Source organism: Anser cygnoides, chromosome 4, assembly GCF_040182565.1.
Source record: "Anser cygnoides isolate HZ-2024a breed goose chromosome 4, Taihu_goose_T2T_genome, whole genome shotgun sequence".
In the NCBI taxonomy this organism is placed as follows: Eukaryota; Metazoa; Chordata; class Aves; order Anseriformes; family Anatidae; genus Anser; species Anser cygnoides.
The window spans coordinates 36,059,721-36,080,458 of record NC_089876.1 but is presented as its reverse complement, the minus strand read 5'-3'; the positions used below and the strand labels follow the sequence as shown (position 1 = coordinate 36,080,458).

General features: G+C 38.6%; 1 long non-coding RNA gene across 1 annotated transcript in view; it reads left to right on the top strand.

Moving 5' to 3' along the window:
* The window catches only part of LOC106042461 (uncharacterized), a 149,372-nt gene that overhangs the window by 13,519 nt on the left and 115,115 nt on the right, over nt 1–20,738 (top strand). Inside the window, exon 2 of the long non-coding RNA XR_010831096.1 lies at nt 6,498–6,570. This is a non-coding gene — a long non-coding RNA (uncharacterized lncRNA). The remainder of the gene's footprint in view (nt 1–6,497; nt 6,571–20,738) is intronic.

Genomic DNA, 20,738 nt, shown 5'->3' with positions numbered 1-20,738 from the left:
GGAAAGCTGTGGAGGGTGCCACATGGAGTTCTGTGCCACTGGCACAACCTCCTCTTTCCTCCCTGTCTCCTGGAGCACTCAGCTTTACTCCATGTGTTCTTCTGGTAGCTGTATCCGAGGAAATGAAAGTCATTGAAATAAAATGCCTCAGTTGAGTGGCTTAAGGTACGAGACCTCTTGTAGCTACATCTTCCTATATTTTTTTATAATTATTTTTGTTGTTTTAGTGTTGTGTTCCCCTACTTCCATTCACACAACTCACTGCTGGGCCTTACAAAGTCAAATAGATGTTCAGAATTATGATCCCTGAATGTTAGATTTATTATTAATGAAGAACACGGTTGTCAGTCAGAGCATTGCTGTGGCTAATGCCATGACCAGGCAGAGTCACCCTCTGCCTCCTGGTGCGCTGAGACAGCTGTGCTAGATCCTCCCAAGCCCGCTGTGAGGGGCTGAGGCCTACTTCTGCCGCATGGAGCTGAGCTTTCATCCACCTGGCCTTGCAGAGCCCTCACTGTGTGCCACAGGTCCAGGAGAGGAGGCCACGCAGTACACCCTGAAGTGCTCATACCACAGTCTGTGTTTTGGTGTGAGGGGTTACTGCAGCATCCCTATGGAGTAGAGGAGCCTGCCTAAAGCAATGTGGAGCTTGGCTAGTGCCACTCGAAGCAAGAAATTGCAACATTTATGAGAAATATTGCTAATTGAAGTTCAAATAACAAAAACCATTGAAGAAACTGTTTTCTACAGGATTAATCTCATGAACAGGGAAGGGAGGGTGCAAACGAGCCATTTTGAGTTGCTCATTCGAACTCACAGCATACATTAAACCAAGTTAGATTAAAAGGCTGCCTCTTTATGAGCAGGCAGTGCTAAGTATGATAACGAACCAGGTCTTTTCACAATGATTGCGTATTTGGTTCACTCTCAAAAATAATTATTCTAGTCTCTCTGAGGAAAAATTTATTTGTGCCTTTATTTAAACAAAATATTTGAAAACCCGGGTACAGCTTGGTCTTGCTTTTCCCAACTGGAAGAAATATTCCTGCTTTCAAATAATTTTAACTGCTGCAAAGAAGCCACAGTCAACTTTGATCTGTCAGTGAAATTAGTTTTCTTTGTTAATAAAACCTGATATCTTGGACAGGATGTTTAAGAAGTGATTGTGGACCAGTTTTAACCATTGTTGTGCAAACAGGAGTCAGCGTTAAACTTGTGTTTAATAGAAGAGATACGCAACCTAAACACACACAGCAAATTGAGTCCCTCCACAGAAGCATGCAGCCCGCCTTGCTGCAGGCGGGCTGCTGCCCCCGTTGAGGTCTGTCATAAATCTCCTATTGCCTTTTTTGATTCAGCGTCAGGTGCTGTGACTGTGTAGCTGCCGTTGGGGGGAAGCTTGTGTACCTCTGAGCAGCTGCCTGGAGGGTCTTAAGTAACTTACCAATGGTTGGTGCAGGCTTTTGGTCAGATAAGACTTTATTGGTAAGACTTTATTGGTAAGAATGTAGGCACTTCAAGGATTAGATGCAGGTTTTCTGGATATCTCTGTGATAGATAGGTTCCTAAATTCCTATCTTGATTCAGGCTGTGTGTAGCTAGATGTGTGTTTATATGTTTAACTGATGTCAGTGAGGCTATTTACTTGGGTTATTCATGCCCTTAAATGGTTTAAGAAGGAGGCCTCAATGAGGTGAATCAGGCACCAGAAACCTAAAATAGATTTCCAATAAACCTAATTAATTCAGAATTCTGATTTTCATTACAATGTATTGAATTAAGTTAGATACTGAGTAGGAGTGGAAACAAAATGATGGACATGGTGGCATTTCCTGCCAGGTTGCGGGTACAGTACTTGTCATCAGATAGGGGGAACAAAGGTTAGCATAGCTGAGTAGGTATTTTTAACATTTGAGAGACAATTCCAGAAAAAAATGTGGGAGAAAAGAGATGACAGCTTGCCGTACATGAGAAATCTGCCCAGTATTATATACAAGGAGACAATATAGCAGAGTTGTGTTGGGAAATACAAGAACCGTTGTTGATTTTATGAAGTTATATAGCACTTAACCTGGTATTCCCAGATGAAAAAGAATAAGAAGAAATCCATGTTTAGAAGTGAGGATGGCTGAAAAGAGGCAATCTGGAGAGGTGAAAATGTAATAATTTCCTCCAGCAGCAAACACAACGGAAATGAAACTCGTCTGTCTATACACTCTTACCATTTGAGATACTCTAGAGTATTTTGCAGGGTCTCCAACTGCAGTTCCAGAAGGGCTTGGGTCTCCTGTAGGTCCTGTGCAGACATTTTAAATGTCTTTCAGCAACCCAGATGTAGTGGGGGCTTTTGTTTAGGGAATGGAATCTCAACGTAGTAGACTTTACTTTTTTTGTGCTGACTTTTAAATGTGAAAAATTAGACTCAACAAAGTACTTATGCTCCTTTTAGTTCATTTTATTGGAAAAAGAGGAGCCTAAAAAAAGAAGGTAAGAACTTAAGTGCTGTGCTGAATCTGGGCCAGGTAAGGAAGTTCATCGCACACAACAGCTAGGGCCAGCTACGCTCCATGTATTCATACAGCCTTCCTGGGAACACTATCTTAAAGAAAGTGCCTTGGTTTCATGTGAGGAAACAATACAGAATTAGGAATTCGGCTGGATCACAGTGGGAGTACAGATCAGCTGAATGCAGGTGAGGGCTGTGATTTTATATAACCTGGGAACCTTTGGAGATACTTGCTTCATTAATGTTGGTCCTTTTAATGCAGCTCCCTAGGAGACGCATGAATTAGCTTGGTTTCTGTATTACTGTCTATTTGGTCTGACTGCAGAGAGATGATGCTGGACACGGGCATGATGAGATGTTTGGTTGTGCATGAAATGAGTCATCTCAAATAAAGATGGGAAGTAAGGCCAGCTGAAAATGATTGTACTTGGATTGATAAATAAGAAGTGAATGTATGTGTGAAGTTATTGTGGAAAGAAGAGCCGTATTTACTATGTGTTTTTTGGAAAATTTAATCATGTTGGTAGCGCAGTGCAATTTTAATGTTTAACTTTACATTTCTGTAAGAAATACATAAATCTTAGAAAGTAGGAGCCTAAATGGTCATTATGATATGACCTCGTGGATAGCGTTTATTAGTGCTGAATGTGAAGGGAGATGATTATCTACCAAAACCACAAACATTAAAACCCCCTATTAAGTGTGAAACCATTGGTGAGCCCCAAGGTTCTCATTTGTGCTAGGCCAGATGACCTGAACTGGTGTAAAGTCAAATTTGTGCTTCCTCGCCTTAGATCAATTCTGAGGAAAGCTCTGCTTTTAAGTCCAGGAGCATCTACTGCAAATGAAAGTCCACTTAAGCTTTAGGTAGGTGAAAGTAAAACATCTTCAAATATTTTACTATTAACTTTGTGCTATATTAAACTTCTCATTTGTCTTTCAATCAGACAACATCTGTTCTTTCTCCTATAAACTATAAGCTCTAGCTATAGCTAAACTATAGATTTACCTTACATAGTTTTTTAATTTCTAAATAAATACTTGTATGGTTCTTCATCATACTAAAAAGTTTAGTTAGGGTGGTTGCAATATGAATTGAAGATGCTTTTTTGTTGTTGTTGAAAATTATTTATTTGTCTCCGTTTCAACTTTTGTTTAAAACAAACACTCGCTAACTTCAACTCCACTATTAAAATAAATAAATAAATAAATAAAATGAAGAAGCACTTGGGGAAAAAAAAATGAACCAAATCACCAACAAAACCAAACCAAACCAAAACAAAAAACCAAAAACCCACAAATTCTGATTAAAAGCTGGGTAGTCCTGCTCATATGTGTGATCTTATCAGACTGGCCTTTTTCTTTCCAGATGTCACAGTTTTATGTGGTGTAAATGATACTCTCTTTACCCAGATGGTCTAAGATAGGAACAGCTTCTGGGAGGTATACACTATTTAATTCTGTACATCCAGTATCTATAAAAAAAGAAACCGGTCAGTAAAGTGTCTGAATTTTGCAATATTCATTTGGGAATAGAAGCCCTGAACTGACTGACTGCACACTTGACCAGATGTGGTCTCATCTTTATAGAAAACAACCAGACCACCAATAAAATTATTCAAAATATGACTCAGAGTGGCAATCACAGGACTGCTATTCTCATCATAACAAGCTCCACTGTGCACAAACAGTAAGGGTCAGATTTAGTTCTCATTTGCACTGGAATATAACTGTCTTAAAGGGAGGGGATTTTTTTCCTTTTTTTTTTTTTTCTCTCACAGAGAAGTAGCTGACAGTGACTTTCGTCCCCATTTTCTGTACAGGCATAACATATTAGAAATCAGATAGGTAATTCAGCACATATTAATAGAACCAATAATTGGACACAGGGCTTAATGAATTTTGTTCTTGGATGGTAGTGTATGGTGCAGGAGTCTCACTGAAATGAAAGCCACATATCTGAGGGCAGAGCTGACCCATATAAACTGAGTATGGCCTCCCTCTTAAATGCCAGAAGCTATTGGCTAGTTTTCAGATGGTCTCCTTGGAAATGATGTGAAGTCAGCAAATAACCAAATGGAGAAGTATTTTAAATTACCTTGTTTTTGTAAACATGGTGTTAGTTTTCCTAGAAACGGGACCAAATGCAGCAAAGCTCACTATTTAGCTGAATTAAGTTAAGAGTGGGCTGAAGGCAGTGTTTATGCAGTGCCACAGTCTAACTGAACATAAGCAGGTGCTCTCCCAGTGGTATTTGTGCAATAGCACTCGGTATTCTAGTTTTGGGTTTGATGGCCCTGACTGTACTTCCCCAGAGCATGTTGTCTGCTTTCTACAGACCCTTTGGTACAAAACTCTGCTGAAATTTGCTGCCTCAGAGTTGTAGGTGATGCAGAATTGTTTGGCTATGCAGGTGAGTCCCAGATGCCAGGTAATCTGGAGTTGGAGGGTTTGGGCAGCAGCACCCTGTACTGCTGCTCCCATTGGCCTGGGTGGCTGTGGCAGGGAAAGGCAGGCTGCCTAGTCACAGCTAAGTGTGCCTACCCTTGCAAAACACAGCACCGAGTGCAAGTTAAAGAACATTCCTTCTTTGCCTAGCCTATGTGGGAATAGGAAAGATTCATACAGAGCTTAGTGGAGTCCCTGAATGCCACTCTTTCTCCTTTGTCCCAGCTCCTCTGTTTGCTGTATCTTCAATTTCAGGATCCTAGTACTCTTTTCTCTCTAAATAAGAAAGGTATAAGTTCAGGATGTTGACTTAGTGCTTTTTATGAGTGAATTCATGATGTAGGAAGAGTAATAGATGCTAAGTAGAGTTCATATCTTAGTATGTAGGTTACTTCTTCAGAGGTGACTTTTAAGTTTAATTTCTTTTGTAAGAGCTGATTTTTTTCAGGAATTTTTTTTTGGAAAACATCTCTGTTTTTGTTTTTGTTTGCTTTTATTTATTTATTTATTTATTTATTTATTTTTTACTGAAAGTTGTTAAAGTTGGTCTTGAGGCTTACTGACACCAAATTCTGTTGCTTCTCCCATCTTTGATTTTCTGCTAGTCTGCTGGCCGGCTGACCTCTCAAGCATCTAGTTTTATTTAGACTCATATTTTCTTGCTTAATGTATGTATTTTTTAAGCGTAGAAGTGTGAGAAAAATTGCCAAAAATTGAACAACTGAAATATGAAGCTGAAATTTTATAATTTTATTTAGGTTGGTAATTATAAAGAGAGACTTCAATGCTGCGGAGGCAATAGCGACCCTAATAAGTCAAAGATACACGCATTTAGAGGAAACGGTTAATCTGACAGCATAACTGAAAACATTAAGATCTGTGGAAGAGACTTTGGCTGATGCTAATGTAAGTGGCTCGACAAGGCCCAGAACTAGTAAGAGGGTCTAGCAAGGCAGTACTTCTAAGTTGCTGAGTAGGCAGAAGATGAACTGAGAGAAGAAAGTATTCTTAAATCAGCCAGACTTGTGTTAGAGCCAATCTGTATATAAATGATCCGACCAGAAAGTCGGAAAGCATTTGCCAGATTGTTCTGGAAAGATGCAGGTGAGTTATGTGGGTTGCAACTGGGAGGAAAAGAGGATGTGTCCCTGATGAAAACTCAGGATGTTAGCAGACAGTCTAAACTGTTTTGGTTGGGCAAAATGTCCTTGGGTGTCCGTGGGAGCTGGGAAAACTTGGAGAGAGGTGGAAGGTTTGAAATTTCAAGAAGCGCATGGTGCAGCAGCAGAAGTAATTGTCACTCACCTTGCTGAGCTCCAATTGGTTTCTAAGAGGCACGGTTACATGAACCATCATCTGTACCACTGCAGCTTGTCCGGCAAGCGTGGGCAAAGAGAGAAACATACTGGGAGAAAAGTATAAAGGTACAGTGAGAAAGTCTGAAAATTGGCTACGTTCTTTGCACTTCAGAAAGTTTTCAGCTTCATATTCCCTCTGACATTCCCCATCTCTGGATGTGTTTCTTTTTCTCTGTTTCTACCAGGTAGCAGTTGAAGTTGTGTTCCTCTTACCTGCCTGGATCATCTCTGAATCAAATCCCAGCTGTTGCCTTTCCTGTGAGTATGTGGCTGTTTCTTTTTTCTTTGTCCTGCACCACTGGAAATTTGGCACCCACAGGTGGTATGACCAATAAAGTTTATCCAGATAAGGTTCAGTGCTTCAGTTTTGCTTTGAAACACCTATCTGAGCCAACCATGAATGATCACTATAGCTCCTGAAGGTGGCCAGCCCCAAGTCACTCAGTACACTTCCATTATGCAGCTTCTGTTTCTTTTTCTTTTTCATTTTTTTTTTTTTAAATTAATTGTAAGTTATTTTCAGAATTAATTTCCTCTGTGGTATAGATTGTATTCTACCTGAACTAATTTATTTCCTTTTGTAAGCCAGTGATTCAACTGTGGTCTTTAAGGAAAATGTCACTTTTGCACTAAGAAAAACTGCAAAATTCCTCTTAAGACCTCTGTTTAACTCATTTGTGGAGATACCTGTTTTATTTATGTATTGCTTTTGCCTTGTTGCAATATCTGAGCACTTCTTCAGCATTATTCAGTTTATCACTATAAAGTGAAGCAGAACACTTATTAACACTTTTGTAATTGATTAAGCTTTGCAATGAGATAAGAGAATTCTGTAAAAATGATGATCAGATTTCTCCATATTACTCTTATATTTAACTAAATCTTTCTGTTATGTTGGGAGTTGCAGGATATCTCGTTGGAGCTGATAAGCATGAGAGGTCATTTAGCAAAATGTCAGAAGCAGTTTACCTTGCTCTTGCTTAGGCAGCGCCTTTGTATTCTGCGAATGCCCAGAGCACCAGGCCACATGTGACGCCACCATAAGAATGGAGTCTGAAATTTCCCCTGGGATCTGAGTACATGTACAGAGAATTTTTGTAGTGGAGGAGTGTGTATATACAAGAAAGAGACAAACAGAGAATGAAAAAGAACTGCAGAGAAGTACGTAGAGGGGCCTGTGTAGCAGTTGAAAGAAAGCCAAACAAATGCTTGGACTTGCTTCTTCCTTTAGAGAAAAAGTAGCACATGTGAGAGAGGTGGCCAGAGACAGTGAGCATGCTGGGTAGCATTTTGGGTACAAAATCTCACGGCAAGAGTCTTGGAAGTATAAGCAAACATCCCCCATCTCTTCCTGATGGATCCGTGCAGAGCTGGGAGAAGACAGAACTTCATGCACATTTATTTTAACTTAAGTGGGATCGCATCAAAGAGATGTCTGATGCCATTGCCAATTTCACCTTCTAATGCAAACAATATGAGACTCCCCACATATATTAGCTGTATGCTTGGGTCAACTGGAACAGTTTTTCAGTTTGTATAATTTGAAATTAAATACAACTGAGGAAATTACTAATAACAGAAGAGCTACGTACTTTCTTTAGCTGTTGAGGAATCCTACTGGAACTCGCTATGTTTTGAATTCCATTCTGAAAAATCTACCAGTTTTCATGTTGCAAAACTAATATCCTCTTTCCTGTAAGCAACAGTTTTACATTCCCCAGTCTCTCCTTTGTTTCTGCTCAACCTACCAAATGTGGCAAGCTTCTTTCTTATGTTTCTTTATGCTTCAGAGCTAATCATTCTTTAAAATAATCATTTATTTTTCCAACCATAAATACATCACAGCACAGAAAATGCTAAGTCACAGAAAAAATGCATATTGCAGCTGGAACTGATATTCAGTACATTAATTAGATCCTTCCTCCAGTCTTATGAAAACACAACTGAACCATAAAACAAAAACACTACACTAGCTCAACTAAACGTGCATCAGTTACTCATCAAGGAGTGACTCTTGAAGCTCCTATTTTCAACTGTAGTCTTCAACAATAAAAGTAAATCCAGTAGAGAGCTTAGTATGGATTGATAGTGCTACTTATTGCTGTTGCACTCATGCAGGAGGAGAGTGAACAAGGCTTTAAAATATGAACTGAAGTGACACTAGCCCCTTGCTGTCCCAAAACAAAGCTGCTTGGGTAAAGGGATAGGGGAGGCAGATAGAGGAAGAATTATCTCAAAATTTTGAGAGAATGAGAAAGAAAAAACACTCTGCTGATAGAAAAATAGGAGAGAAACAATGGAAGATAAGATCATTTTCAGAAATAAGTTAAAAAAAAAAAAAAAAGCATCTGCTAAATAACAGTGAGAGAAAAAGAGATGTCGGGGCAGAGAAAAAGCAGTTTGGAATTGCATGTCATGGTTACCAGGCAGTGGTGTAACCTAGTCAGTGTTTGAAAGTTTGCTTACAGACAGGACTAAATCATGTGTGATTAGTAACTCCTAAGAAGGCAGGAATTGAGATCAAAAGCTGTCACTTGGAAAGCACCTGTTAGCCTAGCACTTGATTTGGGAGATAGCTGTTTTAATAGGTTTCTTACTTTTCAGCTTAATTTCCTAAGAAAGTACAGCTTTGGTTTTTTTTTTTTTTTTTTTTTAAGGGTCACTTGCTGAATGTCTCTTAGTAGGTCTCCCCCCAAAAAAACAACAAAGAAGCAAGAGTGCCTAGACTTTTGAACCAATTACTCACATTTAACAGAGAATGAGGGACCTAAAGAGAAAACTATCCCAAACAAAAGGTAGATGAGACCTAACATAGCAGAGAGATTTCTTTAATGCTGCTCTTGATGGGAATATTCAGGAATAACTCAGCCAAATATCAAAGAATCTGTATGGAGGAATAAACAGAATGAGAGGTTATCCACTGAAAAATCCATCAGTGACAGGACAAGAGATGCCCTATTAGACAACAGAGAATTAATTCTAGATTCTTTCATGTCTAATGATCAAACCTAGCCTTACTACAACACAATGGCAGAAACATTTGATTTCAAAACAGGTTTTTGAGGAAAACAGGATCCTGTAGCTCCCAAAAGCCTACAGCTGATTAGTTATACTTTGTCAGTTGCCTGAACTTGAGTGTGCTGGATGTCTCTGTGCCTACTTTGTGCACATATCTGAGCTGAGTCCCCAGAGCGGGTTTTCCTACACATGAGATCTCTGAAAGGCTCCCGTTAGTAAAAGTTTTTTTTCAAAATGCTTCAGGTCTGTCTCCAACAAAATACTGTTCTCTAAGCTTCTGTTCAGGTTTCCCCTCTTGAAAATGAGCCTTGAATTCTCAGAGGCAAGATTGGAGAGCTGAAGCAGTTAACTCCCCTTCCTTCCCATGCAGTCATGCAGTAAGGTGCTCTCCTGGGAAGCGAGAAATGTACAGCTGTGGAGGAAAATTAATCCCAGTCTACCATTTCCTACATACATCTTGTGAGCACTAGGTTACTCAGTAAATGAGGGGGTATCAAGACTACTCCTTAGTTGTCAGAGTGAAACAGGCATCTCAAAGAGATGCTTCATGCTGGGAGTCCAAGTAGAAGGACCTTCCTCAGAACTACTGTAGGTCCATTCTGGATATTTTCCTGCTGAGTGACAAATTGAGACGGTGCTCTTCTCAGTACAGTACATGTTCTTTTTCCCATTCCATGTTTCCTACCCATTTTCTTGCATAGGAATGTCACAGAGGGTTTAGGTGCCAGACATCAGAGTGTTTGCTGTGTTGTTCTGGTCACTTTTGACATTTGTGGAGCACGAGCCATACTTGTTTTATGTCAAGTACAGAAGTGCTGTTATGTTTTCTATTGTTTGTTCTCCAGCAAGTCATAATGTACAAAACATAAAGTAAAATGAGGCCAAATTAGTAGACGTGCATGAAGTGAGTTCAGTTTATCTTGATAAAACTTCTCTTCAATGACACACAGAAAAAAATAAACAGAACAGTAATCCAAGAGATTAAAGAAGGGATTGACTTGATAATCCTTGTTTTATAAACTGACAACTGTTAATATCAGAGTTGCAGTCATTGCTGAGTTGCAGATTAGCCTGTAGCTGTCAAAGGATTTTTTATCACCACTGTTGGAGGGCCAACAGATGATGATGTAATCCAAGCATAAGGACCTGATCCCTAGAGTAAAAAATGTTTTGTATGTGGAAGTAGGACCCAGAATGAGTCTTCATCATTAATGTTAGGCAGATGGTGACACCCTAGGAAAGAAGACCCTGGAACCATATGTGTCATAAGGTATCTGTAAATTCAGTAAAACGCATCATTACTTACGCTGTGTGCCATACTTTTATATTATTGGCTTCCATTTACCATTATGGGTAATAGATTTACTATCTATGGGTGTAGAAAACTTTTTTGTGTCTTTGTTGGACCAGATGTTCCTGAACAAGAGGTCAGTTGTGGGACTTGGGGTATCAATCTGTTTTTAAACAGTGGTTCAATAAATCAGCTCCGCTGAACTCCTCGGCACCAGGAAATTGAATGAATTCTTTTTAATGTTGGAGATACAGGAAATCTCTGCTAATTGTCCTGTTTGTAGTGTTTTTCTGTCAGGTAAGCTATGCATCAGAAACGATGCTCACCTTGAAGAGTTACTCAGATACCTTTGTGATAGAGAAAAAGGTAAATGGAGTCTGTGACCTTGCCAACGTCATCATTTCTCTGTTGAATGATAGCCCAGGAAATTCAGGCACAGATTCAGGTCACCTCTTGCCCTGGTTTCAGGGACAAGGTGCCCTCAGTCTTGTTGGAATGCCCTGATCTTTTAAGCAGAAAAAGATTAGATTTAGTACTAAGTACTCGGTTGCTAATTTGACGCGGGCAAAGGAATGGAAAAGCAATTCTAAGTCTGTGGAGTGTCTCGCTGCATTTTCAAATGACAAGGATAATTCTATCCATTCTTCATGTTAATGAGAATATTAATGAAAATAATTTGATCAAATCTTCTACAAGTTCTTTGAAATAGGAGTGTGCCTCTGGTGTGTGTATTCTTAGAGGATCTTGAAACTTATCTTGCTGTAAATATTGAAAGACTTAGCTCTAATTAGACTTTAAAGAGGTAGCAGAAGATAAACTGAGAATGAATTGGCAGTTTCAGAAACAGGAAAATGTAAAGCTCTAAGGTACATTTGCTAGTCACTTGTAACAGCCATCTCATTTCCTTTCTGGTACTTACAGAAGTCAGTTGGTCCCTTTTCTACATAAGCTAGCATAAAAACCTGTCAACATAGAATGAATTAAGGTTGGTTGTTCTATAAACCATATGGTCAAGTAAAATCAGAAAATAAAGGCTTAGTGAAGAAATCACTTGGTGAGGGTCTGTACAGGAAGTTATGTGATGTTATACAGGAAATAAGACTAGATAATCAAAATGGTACTTCTGGCCTCAAAATACACAAATCTGTCCAAAAAACAAATTTTGCCTATGTTTGGTGAGGAAACTGGTGGTTGCTTCGAACTCCCTCAAACTGAGAGTAGATCTTAATAGATCTTAAACCAAATGGAAACACCTTTTTATGTCTAATTACAACAATAATTTTCTTAATTTAAGAGCAAATAAGCGCTTATCTATTTAACTCAAATACAGGGTTCTTTCAATTTTGCAAGACAACATTTGCAATGCTTTTCTCACTTCCTGAAGTGGAATGTAATGCTGTTAATATGGCATAAATCTTTTCTCTCACTTTCTTTCCATTTCTGTGTGTGTGTGTATGGTAATAGAGATCAAACAGGATTAAAGAATAAACCTGAGGGGATTTTTGTTTTGTTACATTTTTTAAGATAATGGCATTTACAGATAAATGCTAGATGGAATACTTACACATATGCATTTATGACATTTTTTGCTTTCTATCACCAAGCTACTTGTCCAAGACCATAGTTGTCATAAACAAGATCACAAGACTTCAGCTATCATTTGATTCATTCATTTTCCTTCTGGGACTTTATCCAGTTAGCCTTAAATAAAGCTCCTCAGGAACTGGCCTGCTTTATGTATACATATGAATCAAACGGGAGCTGGAGTGCTATGTCTATGATCATGCAATAGTAGCTTAATGTTGATGACTAAAAGAAGAAAAAGAAAATCAGAAGACAGTAAAGGTAGTGTGTTTCTTAAATATTTATTTGAACACTTATCTAAAACACAATTTTCAGGGAATATAAATATCCTTGAAGCATGTTTGATCTCAGTTACTTTATTGTTCTGGATACTAACCCTGACATATAATATTATCCTTCTTTTTTAAAAATGTACTATTTTCAGAAAATGTTACTTTGCATTTAATTTAGATATATATGTCTGTTAGATTGCAAGCATGTTAGCTCTGTTTAAGGCTTTGAACAGAACCTTCAAAACTGAAATATATAATTAACTCTTTCTTTGTGATTTGTCGTAAAACATCTATAGACTTCAGTGAGCTTAGCCAAAAAGTAATGCTTAAACCAGATGAGAATTACTGCTAATGTAGAATTAAGATGATCATTGCTCAGCCTAATCATTTTAGTGTGAATAGAGACTATCTGTAAAAGAGTATAGATGACAAAAAATGCTTAAATCCACATTCCATTTATCTAGCTGTTTTCATTTGAGGCTAGAATCCAAATAGCTCTGCAAATGCTTTCTAATGAGATTTTGAATTTCTTGTAACAATATCGCTGGGAGCGATACTGCCTGTGAATTTGATGAGATATAGCTCCTTCTTGATTTCAAATAATTCTTTAGAAACATTAAGGATCTTAAATTTTAGTTCAAGAAATAACATTCTCAAATCTGACTGTAAAATTGAACGTTTATTTTATCTGACTGTGGTAGCATGTCGTTGTAAAGTAAACCTTTAGCAACAATCAAAATTTAATACCATGTGATTAGGAATTTAATCAGACCTAACTGTATTTAATATCAATCATAAGTTTTATGATCAAACTTAAAGGTATAATGGGCAGATATGAAGTTAAATGGTATTGTTGCCACTGAAGTTAGTATTGACAGAAACCAGTTTCTGTCTCTGTTAGGTGTTGAAAGCAGTATTTACCATTACTTGTAAAATATTTACAAGTGTAACCACTGGAAAGACTAATAGTTTAATGCATTTAGAATTTGTATTAACCTATTTGCTGAATTTAACGTGCATGGTTAGGTATTAGACCTACTGTAGCACTTCTAGAATTGCTGTGCTTTCTTTGAATTTGTGGCTACACTTAGTTGTTGTCCTTGGTTTTGTTCTTGCATTTATTCTTCAGAGGTAGTTGTAGACCTGTTTTTGATACCCCCATGAAGGAGGAATACCTAATTATAATAAATATTACCAAAGCTTGGGCAGAGAGCTTGTTCAGGGCTGCAGGAATTTGGTTATAGGATGGGCAGGAGTTTGTGGAAGCCCAAAGGGCTGGAAGGAGAGAGTGGCTGAGGCATTTTATGCATTGAATGTTTCACTGACTTTCTAGGTACATTAAAGTTTTTCTCACTACAGATGAAAACCTGGTCCTACAGCTGCTGATTTTTTTTTTTTTTTTTTTAATGGCCAAATGAATAATTGGGAAAAATACTCATAGAATCATAGAATATCCCGAGTTGGAAGGGACCCATATGGATCATCGAGTCCAACTCCTGACACCACACAGGTCTACCCAAAAATTCAGACCATATGACTAAGTGCACAGTCCAAATGTTTCTTAAACTCTGACAGGCTTGGTGCAGTGACTACTTCCCTGGGGAGCCTGTTCCAGTGCGCAACCACCCTCTCAGTGAAGAACCTCTTCCTGATATCCAGCATGAACCTCCCATGTCACAGCTTGACACCATTCCTGTGGGTCCTATCACTGGTCACTAAAGAGAATAGATTGGCACCTGCCCCTCCACTCCCCCTCATAAGGAAGCTGTAGGCCGCGATGAGGTCTCCCCTCAGCCTCCTCTTTTCCAGGCTGAACAGGCCAAGTAACTTCAGCCACTCCCCATAAGTCTTCCCCTCTAGGCCCTTCACCATCTTCATAGCCCTCCTCTGGACACTCTCCAACAGTTTCATGTCCTTTTTGTATTGTGGTACCCAGAATATATATATGGGTGATCACCAACTGCATGGTTGGTGATATATATTTATATATAATTGAGAAAATTGAGAATTTCCTTTGTCATGCTGGTTCTCTCTCTTTTTTTTTGGTGTGTGTGTGTCTGTACCTATGTGGGTAGAATAATCCACCTCTAGACTGGTAACCTAGAATTGTTTTAAGCGAAAAGTAAATTGGTTGGTTTAGGAATAGGCTTCTTTCCTGAGGTACAAGACTTGAACTGATTACCAGCAGCAGTAGCCAACACCACAGCAAAGCGTGTTGCTGTGTGAGGAAGACTTCAAGATAGCACTGTGGTCCCTGCATGGTTGCGATTTCATTTCCTCCAGCTCTGGCCTTTCTGTCATGCTGATATCCAGGAGGGGCCCTTACTGTCACAGGTATCACAACAGAGAGAGATTTACACAAATATATGTCTCTTTTTCTATTGCTTTGATGCAGTGAGTAACTCTGAGCTCTCAGTCAGGATGACAGCATTTAACCTTACATATTGTGTACATGTTCTGGGAAGTTACTTGTGTACTTAGTGACTATGAATATTATTCAATTTAAGCCCAACTCCATTATATAATGCTATAATTCCTTTTGGGCCTGCATGGTTAGCCAGTCCATTAGGATGACCAGAAAATGCATTATTTCTTTACTGCAGTTACGCTTCAATTAAATCAAATGTAAAAGATTTTATTTTCTGAGGTGTCAGAGCAAAGAAAAGATGTTTTTTGCTTGTACCCCTTTCTAATTTTTTTCCCCTAAATCTCTGTTCTTTATGTTTTCCCAGATGGGAAAAGGTGTACTTGATGAATATTCCTGTATTCACACATAGTTTTTTTTTGAGGAATGGAGGTGGTGGCTGTTTCTTTTTCGGCACAGAAGTGTCGTGTTTTCATGTCTCAAGTACGCTTTGCTTCTTCTGATGATGGCGACATGTTTTCATAATGGCCAGAAAGAGAAGCTGGGACAAGTCATACTTTGAGAAGTGCTTGCATTAAGCAGCTTACTGTCCTTTACTACATGTGTGTTTGATGCTTGGGTGGCTCATGCGTGGCACTACACAGAGCTGGCCTGCACGTTCAGCGGTCCAGTTTCTGCCAAATCCTCCAAAGTTTTTGACTAATTGGTCACTTAGGAGGTTTACCCATGCTGCTTTACGGAGTGCAGGTGTCAGGGTTTTGGTGGGGGGCTGCTGCCATGGCCCCTGTGCGGAGGGGCCCTGTACCAGACACAGCCAGCTCCAGCAGCCCCACCGCAGGGCACTGGTGGGCCCAGCAGCCATGATGGTGGTGCCTCTGGGAATAAGTGCTGAAGAAAAGGCAGAAAATGATGCACAGGCAGAGGAGGAGGTGAAAAAAGAAACAGCAGGGGGAGCACCCTGGCCAGTGGAGTAAGATGGGGAAGAGGTGCCCCAGGCAGCTGGAACAGAAGTTGCTCTGTAGCTTGTGGGGAGGACCACTGTGGAGTGGGTGGATACAGACTGAGGGGAACTGTGGCCTGTCAGGAAGAAACTGCTCTAGGCCGAAGCTGCTCCAGGCCTGGAGCAGGGGAAAGTGTGAGAGGAAGGAGCTGCGGAGGAGAGCTGTTACCGGCTGATGGCAAACCCCCAAAACGGTGTGGGCAAAAGTGGTGTTTTAATTTTGCCTTTCTCACCATCCAAACCTATTTTAATTGACAATAAATTGAATGTATCTCCCCAAGTCAAGTTTGTTTTGCCCCAAACAATACTTGGTGGGTGACCTCCATCTTGACCCACAAACTTTTTTTTTTTTTAATCTCACTTTCTGCCTTGTTTGAAGAGTGGGAGGGAGAAGAGTGGCTCGTGGGTGTCTGGCAGCTGGCCACTGTCAGCCCACCACAGCTGCCTAACACACTTCAGACTATGAGGCTTGCAGATTGGCAGTTTTCTTACCCCCCCCCCCCCCCCCCCCCCCCCCCCCGGAAATTTTTACTCTTGGAAAGTCAATTACAAAATAAACCATGAAGAGATTTACACAGAGCTAAATTAGTGTTTGTGTTCATGAAATGTGTGCTTATGGAAGTTTATATGTGTAAATTCAAAATAGGCCTCTACATAAGTACTTCACATTTAGTTTGATAAGAGCAAAGTTAGTCAGTCTGAATCTGCCTTTTAGAGAAGAAAGAAAAAAAGAACAGTTATGTACTAAACATAAGGGCTCTGAGTTTTTTGGATTGATAAATAATGAGAATGTGAACTGTTTTTTTTTTTTTATTGCATTTATGAAAGTTGTCTTGCAATGTAAAATTATAACAGGTTTTACAACTCCATCCCAATTCTCGTCTATTCCCGTCTGGTAGTTAATGATTCAGTTTATTTAGATAATAAAAGGAAAGCTCACTCCCATCAGACAAACAAGGTAGTTAAAAAACAGGCAAACAAATAAAATACTCTTCTAGTCAGGTATCTTCAGTAACATTTCTAGGCTTTAACAATTTTGCTGATTTTAACAGTGAACTAAAAATAATATTTTCTTTTAGGCTGTGTCATAACTTATACTCACTGTCCTTCCACAGTTCCTTTATGTCATGACAGATTTGAGTGTCCTCAGAGCTGATGATGATCTACACTGGAAGTGACTTTCCCAGGTTTTGTGAGTAGCACCTGCATTTACTAAAAATGAAACAGTGCTTCAGAATTTCATATGCAGGTTTGATGTACTCACAAACTATTTGCCATAGATAAAAAGACAGGTACTGTCAACTTCTCTTTGGTTTGCTTCTAAACATCTTCTTAGTTGTGCTATCAAGGACAATTACTCCATCATTTGCTTGTGTTTGTACCATATTAGAGTTTTCTGGGCTTAAGCACTGCGATCTATCCTGATTGCTACCAAGTAATCCTTTGCAGACTTGTAAATCAGAACTGTGGCTGATTTTCAGCAGCATGATTGTCATGTTTTTAAAACTTTGCTAATTAAAACTTTATGAGCATGCAATTAAAAAGCAGAGAAGTTTCCCTACAGTGCAAATGGAAGCATGCCATAGAGTTTCAGAAAAAAAAAAAAAGATTCCTTAACATTGGCTTTTCTTAAAAGAAAATAAAAAATAATAAATTGACATTTGGTGCTTTCAGGCTTTTCAAACTGTTTACCACATTTACCTTTAAAACTCTCACACAGTTGACTTAACAGTATAAATGTAACAAATCAGTCTGCTTAGTTGGACCTTTTAACTAGCTGCAGCTTCAGGTAGTCTTTGTCACTGTTTTTGTATGCTTAGTGAAAAGAAGTCTTTTAAATAGAAAACTTACTGTTCACAAGTGTGAAATATTGCTTCAAAAAGGTTTCTGGGATCCAAAACATGAGCAAACATAATTCTGTGAAGGCAAGGTTGTCGGAAATCTAGAATGAAATTCAAGATAAAAACAATTAAGGATAAAGGGAACAGATTAAATAAGATCTGTTAACTTTTACAGTATGTCCCTCTGATGTGTTTCTATAAACAATATTAAAAAAAGATGTAATAGATCCTATTGAAGCTATTAAGATGAGCTTGTCTTTTGTAGGTTTTGTCAAGTGACCCAAATCATGACTGCTTTGGTTTGAATTTCAAACTGGGTCGTATATAGAGTGCCAACACTTAATAAGTTTTAGTGTTGACAAGTATTTAAATTCACTTTAAGTATCTACTACTATTTGGAAGATGCACAAAACTCCAAACCAAAAATTAATTCACTTTGAAGTGCTCCATCCGGTCTCAATAAAGTCATCACAGTACTGCACAGAAAAACGAACATACATTAAGCAGAATAGTTTCTCTTCTACTGCAGTTTTCACTTGAGCAATCACATTTCTGAATGTAGGATTTGGAATTAGAAGAAAACAACACAACACATTGAAGTACTGTTTCCTAGAATGTGCAGGATCTGATATGATTTTTCTTTCCTTTGTTTGCAGCAACTGAAACCCAGATGAGGAGTGATAATGCTTTAATTGGGAGATCTAATAATTATTTCAGTTTTTGTTGTTGTTTGTTTTTAGTTTTTTTGTTGCTGTTTGTTTTTTGGAGTTGTTTTGCTTTATTATTTTTTCTGTCTGTATGCTACACTAGCTTTGATTTAGACATACATATTAATTTTCAATGTCTGTTTTTTGGTGGCTTTAATCTTCTGTCTACCTGCTAGACTAGTCTGATCACACCATACTTTCTGTTAATCTTTTGCTTTATAATCCAACAAAGTTAGCTGCTGGTGTGAAGCATGCATTTTTTTTTTCCTTTTCTCAGTGATTTTCCAGAAAGTCTTGCTAGTATAAATGGTCAAGAACTACATAAATCCTATATAAATACTGGAGGACTACAAGGCATAGCTTAGAAGAAAAGTGCAGTTCAGGGAATGGGTCACTGAACAACCACGGAATGATTTCTGGGCTATCTTCTCAGTGTTACCACTGGCTTTTTTGGGCACCTCTTCTCATCTTGCCTAACATTTAATTTCCTGGTCACCTCTTACCTATTGATCTGGCAACCATTTTAAGGCTCTTTTGGACAGAATTTTTTCTTTTGGTAGGCACTGAACAAAGAGAAGATCTTCTGACTTTGTCTTGTATCACAGACTTGTTTAGTTCCTAGCATAATGCCAATCTGTGTATTACAGGAATCTCTCTTTCTGTAATAAATATAGTAAAATTAACTTCAATTTTTAGGACTTCTAGAGGTGAATCATTATGTTGGTGTAATGCAGGAAATGCATACACAGAGAAACACATTTTATCACAAAAAATGGAAAGCAAGTCACAGCAGAAGGCATACTTTGACATTTGTTAACATGCAAATTAAAGGTATAATTGCACAGAATGGATAGTGCCAGAACGCCAAATGGCAATTTCCCAGTATATGTTATGCGATTGCAGTGCTAATTATCTGTGCATTCAGTGAGAACCAACCAGTATGGAGCTAAGTAGATGATAGTTCTTTGGAAAATGTACATATATTATTACATTGTGTATTGCCCTAGAAATGCTCTTGGCTAGGTATTAAAATGCAAACTTAATTTTCTAATTTATCTGTGCTTGACTTTGCATATTAAACATCTGTATAATGTACTTTATAATGTACTTTTTTTTTTTAATGTTACAAACTAGGGAGGGAGGAAGGGATAATGAAAATGCTATGTCACTGGCAGGTTTTAAAACTTTAGGTTACTGTGTTACCTTGAGCATCACAGCAGTAAAGTACTAACTGATGGGTGATTTTTTTTCAGTATACCTGCCACTAGAGGGGAATGGAAGTACGCATTTTGCCCTTGGGTTTCACAGCTATTTACTCAAAATGGTGTTGTGATTGCACAGTCTTGGGGTCCAGAAAGAGAGTCTATTCTGTCACAGTTATGTACCTCCTCCTTCCAGTCTGTATCCTCTCTCAAACTTTTGTTTTCTCTCCCACATCTGTCCCAGAGTCTCTTTACTTTTTCTCTCGCAGTCCTGGCATGGAGAGGGTGCAATTCAGGTGCTATGAGCTGTGTTGGGCTAGAGCATGCTTGGCACACAGACCATCTTTGCAGAATTTAACTTCAAATTCTTCATGTCTCTACTGACTGACTGAAATTGTCTGGCTATATGTAACTATATTGAGTAAGTCTTGGATGGTATGGGAAAAATATGTCTGAACTGAGAGGAACGTTGTAGAGGTACTGGAGCTTCTTGACAAAACAGAAATAACATTGTAATTAACCTGGCTGAAATAATTAATTCTTCTGAAGGGGCTTGTTCACACCACCTAATCTGAGGCACCTGGTTTAAAGATCTAGGTGAGCAGGTTTTTTGTAGTCAGTGGTGAAAAATAGATTCCCAGATGATGTTTCAGATTATCTGAGGTACATTTCTACTCACAGTAGTCTCTGAAATAGTATGTCTTTTGCTATTGACTCTATACGGACCTTAGGGTGACCCGCCTTCTCAAGTAGGAACTTCAGTTAGAGGTCTAAATTGGAAGGGTGAGAAAAAAATGCTAACTTTGTTTGAGGAAATAAATGTATAATTTTTTAAAAAATTAATTTTTAAATTGAAAAAAGTAAACCTATATTTTACCACAAGGCAGAAGAAAGTCCAAAAATTTTTGTCCAGTGATTTCTGTTTGCTAAACTGATAAGCAAACCCAGGATTTATTACGTAGTTCTGTAGTTAGTATTTGCACAACTTAATATATGCTGTTCACTGTCTGTGGGAAAGCAGTTGCTGGATAATTAATGTAGAATCACAGAATTGTAGGGGTTGGAAGGGACCTCGAAAGATCATTGGGTCCAACCCCCTGCCAAAGCAGGTTCCAGGTAGACGAGTAACTAAGACTGAAGAGGCAT